This window comes from Balaenoptera borealis (assembly GCF_965194805.1).
Source record: "Balaenoptera borealis genome assembly, chromosome: 11".
Classification (NCBI taxonomy): Eukaryota; Metazoa; Chordata; class Mammalia; order Artiodactyla; family Balaenopteridae; genus Balaenoptera; species Balaenoptera borealis.
Genome location: NC_138868.1, coordinates 34,303,111 through 34,318,834, shown reverse-complemented (window position 1 = coordinate 34,318,834; position 15,724 = coordinate 34,303,111). Strand labels below are relative to the sequence as shown.

The following is a 15,724-nucleotide window of genomic DNA, read 5'->3' as shown; positions in this document are numbered from 1 at the left end:
TGTACAATTTTAAACAGATTTTTCAATTTTGGAAAAATTTTGAGCTATAATAAATTTAAAAGTGGTTTTTATTTTTAAATGCAAAAGATAAAAAAATGAGTAGTATATTTTTTCTTTGATTGTTATGAATTATCCTATTATCATTAATAGAAAAGTGATGAATGATCCACAGTAGAAAGAACTTGGAATTCTTTCACTCCTGGTTAAGCAATTTAATTGGATAGAAAAAATAGGATGGATTAGGATAGATATACATACGCAAGTTCTAAAACATAAGTGCACTTGTATTTTGCTTATGAATGGCCTGTTAAAATCAAAGTTCATCAAAAAATGCATAAAGTACATTCCTATCCTTTCTTTTTTTTTTAGAGACTGATATAATCAGCTAATGAAATTTGCTTAATCCCATTTAGTATAAAAAAAGAAGATGTCCAGGAGAGGCACCGTTAGGATTTGCTTTTCAGTAGAAATAAATCCTAGAGGTCATGTTGCCATTTGTTATTCTCAGCCTTTATACAAGGATATTTGCATTACAATTAGCTTCTATTTATTTTATTCATATCTGCAACTGCTGATTATGGCCTTTAATTTATTTTTCCACAGTTAGTGGCTGTAGAAACGATTATGACTTCAGTTAGAGTAGTCACAAGAAGAAAGGAGAACTAGAAATATGCATATATGTGCACGTGTATGTATGTATGTTTAATACACCCATGTACATTCACTTAAATACCTAATCTTATCTTAAAGTTAGATCAGATATATGATAGTAGTTGAAAAATGAACAGAATAAATATACTTCATGAAAGGATTATTTGTGAATCGAAAATGATGACTATCATGATAGTAAATCTAATTTGGAATGGTGGAGGTGTTTTCTAAACAAGTCTTTATCATCTCCTCAGACTGACTTGTTCTAGCAATATGTCTATTTTTCCTGTTAAAATAATAATATAGATCCCATAATTTTACTAAGAAAGACCTGAATTTTTTTAATCAAAAATAGCCTATAAAGAAAGAAAAAATTGAGCAGAAAAATGAGAATACAAAATTGATTCTCTTGAAAATTTCTAGTCTACATAAACTTGTTTCATCCACTCTTCTGCTCTTCACATAGTGATTAGTTCCTCTGCGGGGGAAATGAACGAATATAGTCAAAGGTTACAAACTTCCTTTTTTAGTATGTATGTGTTATTAGGGTGTAATGTACAACAAGATGACTATAGTTAATGATACTGTGTTGTATATTTGAAAGTAGCTAAGGGAATAGATCTTAAAAGTTTTCACTACAAAAGAATTGTAATTATGTGAAGTGATTAATGTGTCAACTAAGCTTATGGTGGTAATCATTTCACAATATATACATATACCAAATCCCTACATAGTATACCTTAAAATTACACAATGTCATATTTCAATTATATCTCAATAAAGCTGGAAAAATAGGCAAGTGGCATAGCAAGTCTAATAAAAAAGAAAAAAAAATATGTAGACTTACTTGAGACTAAGTCCTTGATTTATTCTTTGATCCATTACAGCACCTGAAATTTGGACAAGGACTACTTTTATTGGGAAAGCCAAGAAAATATTAGTCAATTATTTAACATATTAATTTTGTGATAATTTTGTTTACCCAATAATATGACTACTATTTCATGCAATAGTGCATTAAGTGCTATTATTAATATGATTGGCTTTAACAAAACCTATAATACTAATATTGATGACCAAGTATTTTAGAAGATTGAATTAAAATCTTCAAAAGATATTACTATTTACTATTCTACCAAGATGTTCTAAAGTGTTGTGTCTTTTTAAATAATTCTAAAGAATTACACAACAGGACTCATGTAAAACTACACAGTAGTCAGAAATACAAAATCATCCAGTTATATCTGAAGTGTGTCATGTAATGAGCAACTTTGTTCTTTTACTGAGGATGATTTTCAACTGTTATCACAAATAATCATTTAGTTTTCTATTTATGCTCAGCAATGAATAAGACAGAGAATGTTAATGCAACAATTTAACTTTTGTTACAATGGGTTTTTGCTTCAGACTCATGGGTTTCTGAAGCAAAGGTTTCTTTTACTTTATTCATGAAGCGACACACACATGAATACAACTTGTATTATTCCAAGGGGTAAACTTTGCTTCCCACGAATATATCTGTGATAAATTAAAAAAGGATTATATCTGTGGCAGCAACAAATTTCTGAAAACCAGATTTTCTCTCAGAAAAGTTAAATCCAGAGAAATGTGTGGATGTTTGTTGCTGCTTGTAATAGAAGCTACATTGATTTCCATTGCTTGGTAAACCAGTTTAACAGCAAACTGAATCTATTTTTATTTCACTTTTCTCTTACTTTTCTTTGAATTATAAGGGAAATGGAAATAAACAGCAGGAGCAACATGTGATATCACAAAATATACAACAGCTCAATATCAACAAACCTGGTAAATAAAGTTAGTGGTGTTCTCTTTAAATTTTTAATTTGGGGGATAAATCGTGAGCCAGCTGACATACCAAGGGAAAGTTAGAAAACATTTAGTCCAACTTAATGATTTTAAACATAAGGACCCACAGATATGAAGCAATTTCACTAATCATTTAATACTTTTGCACCTTAAAATGTTAACCATTTGTCTTGCATTGTCAATATTTTTGGATATTTGTTAATCATACCATTATTACAATCATGTTCTTGAAATCTATTTTTGAAACTACTGAGGTTAGTCTTAATTATATAACTTTCACAGACGTGTCAACGTTTCGGAAACAGAATGAGATCTTGAAACTTTGTAATATTGTTCTTCATGAGAATAAAGTTCTCAATTACTGCTTTTACTTCTAATGAGAACCAGCCTAGGGGGTCTGAAGGAAGGTGAACATGATGTACCATGATATTCAACTGAAAGAGAAAGTACGGATATTGACAATAGCATATGTAAATCTCTCTCAGCTCGTGAGGTTACATGACCTAGTGGAAACTTATCTGTAAGGGTCTCAGAAGGCTAAGATCAATCCCAAGAGTGCCATTAATTTTCCGCTATCCCTGTGGTTTGTGACTCCATGAGCTTCAGTTAAGAACATCTGTAAAAGGAAGTCAAAGGGTTCATTAGATGCTTAAAATATATATGTTCTTTTCTAAATTCCTTTTTGTGATCCAACGAATAGGGCACCAGGCTGGCTCTTCATTCTCAATTTGACAAGCTTTAGTCATGTCTTTAACAGAGTGCAATTTCTCTAACTTTGTCATTTTGCATATTTAAAACCGAATTCTTTGTAATTCTCCTGTGTATAATTTCAGTAATTTAGAGATGAGGATCATGTGTGAGACATCAATTTTTCCTTCCGTTAAATTTAGGCTCACTGAAATAACTTTAAATTAGAGAAAATGGTTTTAATATGGCAGGTTATCAAATCATCACTTAACAGATGTGGCCTCATTTACAGGGATTTATTTGTGTGATGAATCTTTGACTCATTGTTAATAGAACAATACACTGGCAATTAAGTATTGGGATTTGTTGGCCAAGTTAAATATTGTTCAATTCCTTCATTTCTCACATCTCTCAGATCTGAACTTTTAGTTAGTATTAGTTCATTTTTAACAGAATGCTAACTGCTGCAATTTGTGTTCTAGAGATAAGTACTTCAGTGCCCTCAGGAGAAGCTGAGGCATATAATGTCAATGTGTTTATCTCCATATTGTTCAGCTTTTCTTTAATTAAGTAGCTAAAAGAAGTTTCAATAGAATCTATATAAAATGCTCATGTTTGCTGATATTTCCCTTGTGTGAATTAAACTTGATCAGCAAATCTAGGGGAAAATTTTAGTTCATCATTTGGACAGTTTTGCCTTATATAATTATTTTCATTCAATAAAGGCAACAAAAATGTTCAACTTTAGTGACATTCAGTGCATTGTATAAATACACTAAATCACCTATTTGCATGAGATAACACTTTTCTTTACCAGGAACTCATTAAACTTTTCATAAAATGAAGACAATGGCTTGATCATTTTAATGACAATATTAGCTCAGTTCCTTGACAAAATCATGGGCTTAATATCCTGGAATATTTAATTTTATTTACTTACAACATATTTAAGACTCATTTTGTATAGCTTTAATTATACACAGTGTTATCTAAAGTAAAAGATATCTAAAGTATAGCCACACAAGAATGTATAGAGTATATAGACTGTATAATCTCTGAAACAAACATTTTGAGAAAAAAAGAAACAAAAACTTTGAAATAATTTTCCTTCAGTGGCTAAGAACCTTTAGTAGGTTCTCATGACCAAATAAGCCAGCATAGATTTCTGTACATATTTGGAGTTAATGTGGTCATAGTAGCATCTCACTACCCTCAATACTTTTTCCCCTAGATCCTGAAAGTACACACATAACAGCTTCTGGGCTCAAAACAAATGACTAAATTAAGTTTGATGTCCTTTCACTTTTTGGGAGGACAATCTATTTTGCTATCAACCTCTTTTCCTTCACTCTAACACATTATTATCTACGGCTGCAGTCTCAGGACCCAGCATGATGTTGAAACAGAAATTTGTAATTTGAGAAATAGCAATAGCTATCTTGCATCTCTGAAGTTTATTTTTGTAGTATTTTGTGTTTAAAATGCTTTCATTTACATTTTAATTCCTTCATTTCAAATAAGTAAGGCTTTTGAGTAGGCACAAAAATTCCTTTCTGCTTTTATTTGTGCATTTAAAATTTTATAGACTCTGCTTTTTATTATTACTGAAATGAGTTAATTTTCATCATCATTTAACAAAACCATATTCTTTTCTTTGGGTAGGACCTAAATATGTGAGAATAAGTTGGCTTTGAAAAGTCTATTAATAGACTTAACTGATTTTAATTATATAAATATGTAGAAACAAACACTAAATATATTTCCCTGAGGCTGACCAAATTTTATTCAAAACTTTACAAAAGTGAAAAATTAAAAAAGATAGTTTATTCAACATTTAACTTTTTCTTGCTATATATTCATGAAGAAGCATCAATCCACTGTTAGAAAACATATTTCAACTGTATATTTTTAAAATTTATATTCCTTTAGTTTTCCATAAATGATCTATCTTGGAATATGTCAAATGCTAAGTTCTCAAAATTACCACCAAAATAATCTGTTGGTAAGTAAAGCTCAATGCATCATTTATAGCGTAAATGGGGTCACTTATTTAACAGAGTCTTAGTAGCGTCTCAGAATGAGATGAGAGCAAGTTTGGGATATTTGTGAAGCTTTTGTTAGGGGTCATGGTTAAGGCAGGTCTTTCATGCAGGGGCATGATTAGGATTTGTAAGGCTCCTGATTTAATAATTTTGAATTGGTAGACTCAGTGTGGTGAGACTTTCAAGGTGAGATTTTCCAGCAACTCTGAGAGATTGTTATTTGCTGCTATCTATTGAAAAGTAAAGTTGTCTGATGTTTGTTTAAATAGGTTTGCTAAAATTTCCTAAAAGAATAATAATTTCCATTGTTGCTCTTACCACACAAAGGGCAAGGTTTTTTAGAATAGTAAAGTTGTGTTAATGCACATAGCAAACTATATAGGGGTAGATGATTTAGGTTCTCAGTGTCTCCCTGCTTCCAACCCCCCTTCCCACCAATTCTACCCCCAATTCCTCCCATGATCATTCTTCATCTTGATCTAAAGAATAGACCATTAACAGCTGAGAATGTGATCAATCCAGATCTTCACAGATATTTATTGTGTGATATGCATGTATGTACATTTTCCAGGGGTAGTTGTAAGATCCCAGGCTTTTTCGTTCTGTTTGTTTGAAGGTCGTTTGTTGGATCACGTGATGGTACAGCAGTAATTTCACAACAAAATTTAAGACTCTTGAGATAACACATCTGAACATTGCAATGTGGACAAATAATACAAGGAAGATTATAATCGGAGTTTGTAATACATTTCCCAATCAAGAGCCAAGAGTACCCAGATTAAGCTACATAACAAGATCTCATGCTCAGTCTAAAGCGTCTACAGAACCAGATGTGGGTGATTAGCCCAACTTTCTAATTTTATTGTTTGTTTATTTCTCAGATGTTTTTAGTAATATTTGAGAATAGTCATACTCAAGAAAGGAGTTCATGGATGCAGCCACAGCTTTCTTAAGACTCTTTCCCTAAAATATCACATGATCCCCTCAATAGCACATGTGCCTGTCCAATTTGTGATCCTATCAGGCAATAAGATCTATAGTATTGGGGGCATTCTCTAGCTCTTTATGCTATTCTCTAAGCCATTGCATGTCTTCCTATTTCCTTGGCTTGTTGTAAAGCACCAAATAGAAGAGACTTGAGGAGAGAAGACCCCGGTTCAGAATTCCTCATGAGTAGTTAGGCTTCTGGTTCCCAACTGAGGCTCAGTTTTTCTCCTTCTTGAATTAATTTATCCAGTTATTTATTTCATCGAAGAGGGAAAACTGATATGTCAAAAAGAACACTGGGTGAAGTCAGTTTACCAAGGTAGCAAATCCTTGTATAACTTCCAGGTAGTAGCAATTATGCTTTAGAGCCACAAATCCAATACTAGTCATTGGGCATCACCCACCGATCGGTTTTCAGCCAAAATATCCCTAAGGACTGTCACATAGTATGGTAAAATTCTGGTGCTCCTGATCCTTGAGATCTTCAATTTTGGCTCAATTTATAAAGGTATCAAGAAGCCAACATCTAAATTATCTAATATCCTCATGAATGGGGGCAGGGGGCAGTCCTTAGAAATGCCAAGGAAAAAACAGCAGAAGAGTGTTTAAAGGAAAAAAATAAAAACAGCAGAAAAGCATTTAATCTAGTAATTTCATCTGCTCTGAACATCCCTCTCTATTAAATTAGTGGATGTGATGTCACAAAAGACAAAGGAATGTTCCTTAATTAAGGTTAGAGGGTGACAGTTATGGACTGGGACACAGGTACTGTCTGAGTATAATTAGATCTCTTGGCCATCTGAGTAGTGACTTCGAGAGAGCAGTTTAAGGGTAAAATAGGAAATTAGATGCTTCATTCTCTTGCAAAGCTATTGTCCTTCAGAAAAGGTACTCAAATATAGTGCATAAATATAATCTCAATACAGATACTTGGCTTTTTAAATGTGCATAAAATGTGGTGACCCTTTAGATTGTATAAATGTGAAAGATTCCTGTTTTCTAAGCTATTTTACTTTTTGGTTTAGTCAAGCTAGTTCTGAACCCTTTCTAAAACATGACTCATCTTTCCTACAAATATAAGAAGTTTGGTGGTAGCCATCCCTGAACTTACATCGATGATATTAAAAAAACTCTCTTCATTTTGGTTCTGTTTAAGCAAGATGCAGAAAATTGATACTTCAAAGACAATTAAGTAAACTACATTATAATCTTCTATAACACTTTAAAAATAGCATTGGGCTTCCCTGGTGGTGCAGTGGTTGAGAATCTGCCTGACAATGCAAGGGACACGCGTTCAAGCCCTGGTCTGGGAAGATCCCACATGCCGCGGAGCGACTGGGCCCGTGAGCCACAACTACTGAGCCTGCGCGTCTGGAGCCTGTGCTCTGCAACAAGAGAGGCCACGATAGTGAGAGGCCCGCGCACCGCGATGAAGAGTGGCCCCCGCTTGCCGCAACTAGAGCAAGCCCTCACACAGAAACGAAGACCCAACACAGCCAAAAATAAATAAATTAATAAAACACTGACATTATCGGAATATTCTGAACATGAAATTAAAAATTTAAAAAAAAATAGCATTAACTCAAAAGCTTTAAGATATTCAATACTCTTATTAAATTGCAAAAGCATATGAACTATATGCTGTAGGTAAATCCTTGTATTCACTGTTATTAGGGTTTATGCAGTTCATGATAGAAGTCTAGCTTGTTCAGTCTTTATGCAAATACCATTTTTTCAGAATACCGAACACTTTTACATTAAGTAAAATTGAATTTTGGATATATTTTATACAATAAAAGGCATGATTCATGAGAATTATTTTACCCGCAGTAAGAAAAGTAAAAATACACCCGATGTGATAAGTAGCATATATTTTACTATACATCAATAATATCAATAATACCAAATCTTCCAGTTTTATATTTAATCATTATAATGAAACAAATTTAACCATATAAGTATGAGTCAGGCTCACAACGTAGCATATCTTTGAAAAGATTTGACTCTTTGTGAAGCTTAGATTTGCTTCATGCTCTTTTTCTGACATTAAAACTCAGTAAATTTTAATTTCTTCTATTATTCTCAACAAGAAAGTAGTGAAAAAATGAAGGAAATTCATTTATATGCACACGAGATTTCTAAAATGTAGATAATGAATCAAATAATTAGATTAGCATATTTCTGAAAGTTATGTGAGAAATTTTGTTGATAAGAAAATGAATATTTAGTTGGAGATTTAAAAAATGGATTTCTCTAATGGCATGAAGAGGAAAGAACTTTTGTAGACACTGGGAATTTGTGGTGAGGTGGATTTCTATTGGGTTAACCATAGGAATGCAAATATAATCAAAAGTAATGAGACAAATATTATTTTGCAGTATAGCATGTTTAATATTCTGAGCTACCCATACTATAAATTAAGAAGATATTTTCAAAAACAATGTACATAAAGAGTCAAAATTAATACACAATTGTTGATAGGATGGCGTTAAAATATATTCTATTAAAATTGATCTTCAGGGAAAATGATATCTATTTTCTTCTGTTTGTCAAAGGAAGAAACACTGTTTAACCTTTCTTTTTTTTTTAACATCTTTGTTGGAGTATAATTACTTTACAATGGTATGTTATAACCTTGATTTATGAAAAATTGATGAGGCATCCTTACATCCATACTTTTGTCCCAGTTATTTTACCAGTTCTGTTACTATGTGGAGGATTTGCAACAGACTATGCTATGTACTGAATTTTATCTTCCCCAAATTTATATGTTGAAACCTTAATGCCCAATGTGATAACATTAGGAGATGGGGTCTTTGGGAGGTAATTAGGTTTAGATGAAGTCATGAGGTTGAGGTCCTCGTGATAACACTAGTGCCCTTATAAGACACCAGAGAGCATGTCCCCTCTCTGTGCCATGTGAGGAAACAGAGAGAAGGTGGCCATCTGCAAGCCAGAAAGAGAGCTCTTACCAGAACCCAACCATGCTGGCACCCCAATCTCAAAGTTTCTGCTTCCAGAACTGTTAGGAAACCAGTTTCTGTTAAGCCACCCAGTGTACAGTGTTTTGTTATGGCAGCCCAAGAAGACTAATATAGACCACCTGTGAGGAAAAAATGCATTCCATTCAGTTTTATGGTAAACAAAGGCACTTTCACTAAAGGGTTTCTCTATTTGAATAGAAAGAATATTTTCAAAAATCTAGAAGATACTGCAATGTCAGTTTCACCCAAGATCATCAACTCTGGTTTATTGTAACCTGTTAGCTAATCTATCCTGCAGAAAGCCATAGTTTACTTTGTGGACTATGGCACAGATAATTTTGTTGTGGTGTCCAATGAGTTTGTGAAAGGCAGAAAATGCAAGAGGACTTCCTGCTGAGGTTTTCCAATTCATAATAATAATTATGATAATAATTTATTATTTGCAGGTGACTTGCTCTAAAATACATCATTCAGTTCTCACAACAATCCGGGCTGGGAGGGGCAAGGACTATTTTTATCATTTCATAGATGTGGAAAGAAAGAGCCTAGTGATTTCAGAGGCTACCTTTATCATATCATAATATTGTATACTGTGTTCCCTACTGATGTCTGTATTTTTATAGCTGACTTGATTCCACAGGTCTCTGTCTAATCATGCTTAATCATCACATTGTGTAATTATAGAGTCTTCGTGGTATGTTTTAATATCCAAAAGGACTGCTCACCCAATGTAGTTTTATTTTCAGTATTTCTATAGATATTCTTGAATATTTATTTTTCATATTAATATTACTATCAGCCTGTCTAATATCATTAAAAAAACTTGCTTGTTTGTTTTTGAGGGGAAAATCATATTAAATTTATAACCTGACTTAGGGGCAAATGACATACTTATTATGTTGAATCTATCTGAAAACAAGAGATGCCGTTCCATTTGTTCAAGTCTAATTAGTATCTTTCAGGAGTGTTTTATGTTTTTCTTCATAATAGATTTTGCACATTAGTTTTAAAGTTAATCCCTACATATTTCATCTTCTTTGTGGCTATTGTACATGACATTTTCTCTACCATTATACCATATAAATTGTTAAGTTTATGAAAGCAATTGATTCCTGTATGCTAATTTAATATTCTGAAACCTTACTAAATTGTTTTATTTTTTTCATTGATGCTTAATGCTTTCCAGATATACCTTAATATCTACAAATAAAGATTGTTTTGCTTTCTTTTTTCAATTATATCTTCAATGATGTCTTTTGTTTCATTGCATTTACTCTTTCATCTATTACAGTGTTAAATTATATAAAGGAGATGGTAACAAATCATATGCCTTGCTTATGGCTGTAGTGTTTCTCACTGAGTAAGATGTTACACATAGTTCAAAGGTGTACCTATCTATATTTGTATTAAAACTATGCTGACAAATTCCATTTTCTTACATGTTTTTGTCAGAGACAGGTGTTGAATTTTGCCAAAGGATTTTCTTCATGTGTAGAGATAATTATATGACTTTTATCCTCAGATCTATTAATAAAGTGATTTATATTATGGGTTTCTAATATGGACCATTTTCTGAAATAAATTCAACTTGGCATTCTTATTTTTGATGTGGTTTTAGATTTTGATTGCTAAAATTTTATTTAACTTTTGTTTATGATATCTTTAAGTGATAGTCTATAATATTTTGTAGTACATTTATTAGGTTTAGATTTCAGTGTTATATTTGCTTCCAAAAATGGAAGTTGTTCTTCATTTCCTATGCTCTGGAATAATTCTTGTAACCTTGAGACAATCTGGTCTTTGAAGATTTGGAAGCATTTGCTTTTAAGCCATTTGGCCATGGAGATTCGGCGCAAAGTCTTTTGATAACATTGTCTACTTTTACAGATATCAATTTGCTTAGACATTCTGCCCCTAGTGGTTTAAACTTGATAGTGGATTTTAAAATTATATTTAACTAAGAGATTCTATTTCATCTAGGTTTTCATAAAGAATTGTAAAATAGCCTCATGAATTTTAAAAGCCCTTCTGTGTCAATGGTAATTTATACTTATAATTTCTTATTTTGTATTTTTTTACTTTCTCCTTTTTCTTGATTAAGTTAGCTAACGGTAGCTTCATTTTATTGTATTTTCAGAACAGTGTTTTAATTTATTACTTAGGGATATACTTTTTGCATTTTTACCTAATTAATTTCTGTTTTCTGCTTTTCTCTTTATTTCTTTTCTTGTCTCTTTTGTATGCAATCAAATTATTGAATAATACAAAGAACTCTGCTATACACTTCATCAAATTCACAAAAATTTTTACATTTGCCTCATTTGTTGTGACTCTCTCTCTCTTTCTTTCTCTCATTTGAAAGTGACTTTAATGAATTTGGTTCCATTAGCCTTAAATATATCAGTTTATATTTCCTATGAACCAAATATATTTTCTTACATTCTGCAGGTCAATTCTCAAAATCAGGAAACCTGGCATTGATATAATACTTTTATCTCCAACTGGTATCCACAGTCTATATTCAGATTTCCTCACTAATCCCAGAAATGACCTTTTCTCCCCTCATCAAACCAGAATCCAATCCAGGCTCATGTGTTGTATTTAACTGCTATATTCCTTTAATCTCCGATCTGGAAAAATCTTTAGCTTTGCTCTGTCTTTCTTAACATTGATACATTTGAAAAGTCCAGGCCAATTATTTTTAGAATGTCCCTCAATTTGGATTTGTCTCATATTTCTCCTTAATTAGATTCAAGTTAAACTGTTTTGGTAGGAAATAGCACAGAAATAAATTTATCACAGTATTGATGATGTTTTGTCACTTGGTCATAGTGGTATCTTCTAAGATTCTTCACTGTAAATTACACTTTTCTCTGTTATTGAAAAGTAATCTGTGAGAGTATTTTGACACTGTAAATTTCTTAACACTTTAAAATTGTTTTGATGCTTAAAGTGACCTGTATTTAGCCACTGTAAATACTTTCAGTCTCATTCCCTTGTCATTTTGATATATTTTTATTATTCTTTGAGTACTTTATTACACGAGAAGATGTTTCAGGCTCATCTTAAATATATTTTTTTATCCCAATCTTGAGATATGCCTTTACTAGGAGGAGTCCTAGTTTCCTTTAGTAAAGAATGGGTTTAGAAAAAAAGATTTGAATAATAGGTGTGCTTATTCCTACTGGGGTGTCATGGCTTTTGGGCTTTCTAAGTAAATAGATATGGAGGAAACATATATACAAATTCCATATGCATATTTGCATATATTCACATCTATTTGCATGTATTTATAAACAGGTATATATCTGTATTTTTATATCTTTATCTATATATCTATATTTTATATCTGTATTTGCATATCTAGATATTCAATATCCTGAGTGCATACTTACATCTCCGTTATAAATCAACACTACAGAGTACATTCTAGATTTCCTCCTTCTGATATTTGTAACTCTCTTCTCCAACAATGAGAAACCTGTCTCCCATTACTATCAATATATAATTTTTCTTTTGCACAAGTCATTTCCAGCATTCTTCATTATATAAATCTGAGTCCCTATCTGGCAACATATCTCTTGAGAATGAAGAATTTCCTTTAGTATTTCTTGTATGATAATCTAATGGAGAGTTCATTTTCTGCTCCAATTTCTCTTTCTCTTTTCTCTTCTACTAGGTCTTCTGCATATTTTATTATTAGCAGGTATTATTTCACAGAAGGCTGACAAAATTCTAGATTTTTAATATGATTTTCATATAAAGTGTGGAAAATTTTTGCATTTTTTGTTATATCATGTTTTGGTAACTTGAACTCTGCATGATCATTACTACCTAATCTTTCAGGGAAATCAAATGTTATAGCATCAGTCTATTGATAATTAGTTTCGGCAAATGACCTACATAATGGCTTTAAAGTAATCAAGACTGCTATTATTCTATGTACTTAACTTTCCTGAGGGAAGGAAATAATTTTATTAACACTCTGTATCCCCTGCTGTGCCTGGCTCAGTGATCAGCTACTCAAAAACCTTTTGCTGATTGCTTGTATGTCCCCTACTGGTCTTGTCATTTAATTCTCCATCTCCCCAGGGCCTAGAGCAATCTAATATTAGTTAAACTCCAGAGAGTGGAGAAACAATGCAGTATATTACCTGTGTTTACATTGATAGTTTTTTATTAAAAATATGTATTATGTAGGCAACATTGTTATAGCAAAAATCAAAAGGAAGAATTCGGTACTTAACTCTATCTCCTTAACAAATCAACTGTCTTATCTCTGTTTTATTTCAGCCCTTATTTGTATGCTCTACAATTTTATATACATACCTAAAAGTAAAAGTTGGTTAAAATTTTATATTCAACTTTGATTACATTTTAACAAGACATATATGAAAGTCTGTAATACACATGGCACACAAAAACTATAGGCCAAGCCCTGGAAAATTATAGAGAAATTATATTAATCCATAAACACATTGAAATGGCCCTGGAACAGAGACTACTAAAGATTAAGAAAAAATGATGTAAAATATTGGACTTTTCTGTAATAAATAATAACTCTATTAAAATTAAGGCTATAGAAATATGCATGTTATGCATATTTTATTCATTTATAAATGTAGTGCTATGTGGAGAAATGCAGCTCAAAAATGAAAGATAAATAACTTTGAAAACATGGGTTGAGAATATTTTGAATATGGTAATGCTAGAAAGTTTAATAAAATAAGATAGTAAATGGAGTTAAATATTATATGATAATTCTACTTGGTTGATTACTTATTTACTCTCTTTTCCCAAGACAGTTTGGATCTCAGTCGTACATCTTAAAGTGGGCAAGTTACACCAAAGTCCTTTTCCAAAGAATATAGTACGTTCTAGATGGTACTATATTGCATGACTCAAAAAATGTGGCCTAGAGGAATATATTCATTGAATCAAATCCCAAGTCACCCAGAATTTTATTTGGTCTTTTTACTTGTGGTATAAAGACTACGTGCTTTCCATATGTAGAAATAATCTAATTAGTATGTAAAGAAATCACACACAAGGGGGTAGATTATTTGTATTCCATCTTAATATGTAGCATAAATGTTATCTATGTCAATGTACTAGATTTAACACTAATTCTCCTACTGAGCCTCTTTCATGTGCTTATTATGTCTTTTTATGTTTAGTTGCTTCCTGAATGTTTAATGGGAAGATAATGGCATCTGAGTAGAAGGCTTGAAAACACAGAAATTATTTTTGAAGTCTCTGTTACAATTGAATATAAATACTTCCAATTAATAAAATATTTATATCCCCAGGAGTAAAAAATAAGCTAGATTCAATGTGACACATGCCAAGTGCTTACAGAATTGCTATAGAGTTGGGATTGTTTATTTGCAAATGCAGAGTGCAAAAATGACAGGCAAAAATTCACAGCTAAAATTTACTGAGCATACCCTGTTGGCCATGTCCCATGTTAATTAATTTTTATATGCAATACTTTATACTCAGAACAGCCCTGAAAAATTTGCATTATCCTCATTTATAGATGGAAAAACAGAGCTAGTAGAGTTAAAAAAAAAAGAAAAAAACACCTAAATTCTCACACCTAGGAAGTAAGTGACAGATCTGACCTTTACACACAGATCTGTCTGAATTCAAAACCCATATTATTTTAATATGTAGTTGAAAAATGGAACCTTTCTGTCATTTACAGTGGAGTCTATATTGGGGGAAGTACCACCCAAACCTTTTTAATTCATTAGCAGAATGAATTACTCATGCACACACAGTCCTATAGATGGCATTAATTTTGATCTATTATTGAAGTCAAGTTATTACCTTTCAGAATTGAACAAATTCTGCCTTCAAATGCACTATCAATTTATTTGATCATAGTTTTTGATCATATGTCACCATATATATATTTTAGAGTTTATAAAACATCGTTACATAAATTGTCTGATTTGAGACACATAACAACCCTGTGACATAGATGAAGGATTAGAATCATCATTTAATATAGGGGGGAACAGTCTCAGAGAGGCAGAATCTAATGCCTCTAAGTTGTCTGGAACTTAGTGTAATGTTTATATTTTTTAACAAATCTTTGAAACTTTTGGGTTACAATTTTTTCCCCTAGTTCTAGAAGTGTACTGTACTTTATCTTCTTGCTGCAAGGTGTTCTTGACTCCTCTAGGTGGAAAACTGCTCTACCACCTTCCAAGGTCCTTCACCCAACCACTTACAACTTTCTCCTCATGGAATCTCAGCTTCTATTATCGTGTCAAACTTCCCTTCTCTATGTGTCCTCTCAATGAAGAGGAGGCACTTTTTGCCTAATATTCTTTATTACACCATCAATCTTTCTGCTCCAGCCATGATCACATTTGTAATTTTACATTTGTTTGTAAAAGTGTTTAATTTCTATCTTCCCACTCCACCCCACTGAAAGCTCTGTGACAACATGACTCTTGGCTCTGTGAACGTTTTACCTCCTCAGTAGCCTTTAGCACTTTGCTTGGCACAGGTGTCTGATCAATAAACGTATCTGGA

The 15,724-nt window shown here is 32.2% G+C and overlaps 1 long non-coding RNA gene across 1 annotated transcript; it reads right to left on the bottom strand.

Moving 5' to 3' along the window:
- Positions 1 to 3,472: 3,472 nt before the first annotated feature.
- Positions 3,473 to 8,263, bottom strand: LOC309606180. The gene is made up of 2 exons (XR_014231686.1): positions 7,777 to 8,263; positions 3,473 to 7,433 (listed from the first exon to the last, which is right to left on the bottom strand). It is a non-coding gene; the product is annotated as an uncharacterized lncRNA (long non-coding RNA).
- Positions 8,264 to 15,724: the final 7,461 nt, after the last annotated feature.